The 1,245-nt window shown below is 40.7% G+C and overlaps 1 long non-coding RNA gene across 2 annotated transcripts in view; it reads right to left on the bottom strand.

Annotated features, from left to right (window-relative positions):
• The window catches only part of LOC111812725, a 4,465-nt gene that overhangs the window by 2,226 nt on the left and 994 nt on the right, over positions 1-1,245 (bottom strand). Inside the window, exon 2 of one of the 2 annotated variants that reach the window (XR_002818148.1) lies at positions 266-418. This is a non-coding gene — a long non-coding RNA (uncharacterized LOC111812725). Of the gene's footprint in view, positions 1-265; positions 701-1,245 lie in introns of those variants that run through there. The other variant, XR_002818147.1, reaches the window with a different exon arrangement.

Genomic DNA, 1,245 nt, shown 5'->3' with positions numbered 1-1,245 from the left:
ATAAAAACATCTCAACATCAAAAACCAGATATGTATAGGTCACATTATTATGTTAAAATATAAAACAGGGCCAGGGAGATAGCTCAGTGGAGTAAATGCCTGCCCGGTAAGCACAGGGACCTGAGTTCAATCTCCAGTACTGTTAAAATACATACATACATACATACATACTAAATGTTGATCAAAAATCTTATAAATTAAGAATCACAATCCCAGGTAACATTGAGTCAAATAGAGAATTAAAAGGCAATAGAAAACCACTTACGCCATAACAAAAAGAAGACTTTATTCTCAAAATCCGAGGCACAGAGTAGCGAGGCTGAAATTATGTCCACTCCTGTACAGTCTATTCACCCAAGAACCCACCACAGGAAAGGCTGTTCTCTTGGCTAAATGGTTTTGGGAAAAGTGAAGATCCCTGTGAAAAAGGGATGGCTCATACATTTCTGAATAGATTATCTTACACCACGTACAAAAATTAACTCAAAGTTGGTCAGTGATTTAAGTAAAAAAACTGAAATCATAAAATTCCTCACAGACAACACAGGAAAAAGCCTACTTGATATTTATGTTGTTTCCATAACTTGACCTTTGTGACCAATGCTATAAAGAACACAGGAGTGTAGATTTCACTCAAATATACTGATTTCGTTTCCATTGGATATCAGTAGTGGGATTACTGGATTATGCTGTAGTTGTATTGTTGTAGGCAGCCGAGTTAGACAGAAATATTATAGGCAGTCAGACAGGGCCAGGCCCTCAAGGCAACAAGATGGAAGACAAGGTGACTTTGCGACTTGGAAGAGACAGACACTCCTATGTAGGCCACACCTCAAGACCAAGACAAGAGGAAGCACAGTTACATAATACCCTAGGGATGGGCATTAGGGATTGATATTCTAAGTAGTATCAGTCAACTTGAAAGAGCACTAGCCCAATCCCCAACAGGAAGAGACCCTGTTCCGTATTCATGCCTGCTTGCTACGTTACTCACTTTCCCATTTGATACTGGATTTAATCAGTTTTACCTGAGCAATGGTGTTTGTAATCCCTTTGGTTGACCATAGTTTTGTCCCACCTCCTGCCCACCTAAGCGAGTTCCCATTCTCTCTACCTTAGCCCCGCATGGTTTTACACTATAAAAATCCCTGGAAGAGACAGCTTCCCGGGGAACTACCCGCTTGGGCCCCCCTCCTGTCTCTCTCTTGGACAGGAGCTTTCTTTCTCTCAATAAATATATTCTGC

Source organism: Octodon degus, unplaced genomic scaffold, assembly GCF_000260255.1.
Source record: "Octodon degus isolate 3935 unplaced genomic scaffold, OctDeg1.0 scaffold00139, whole genome shotgun sequence".
Classification (NCBI taxonomy): domain Eukaryota; kingdom Metazoa; phylum Chordata; class Mammalia; order Rodentia; family Octodontidae; genus Octodon; species Octodon degus.
This window is presented reverse-complemented; position numbering and strand designations above follow the sequence as displayed.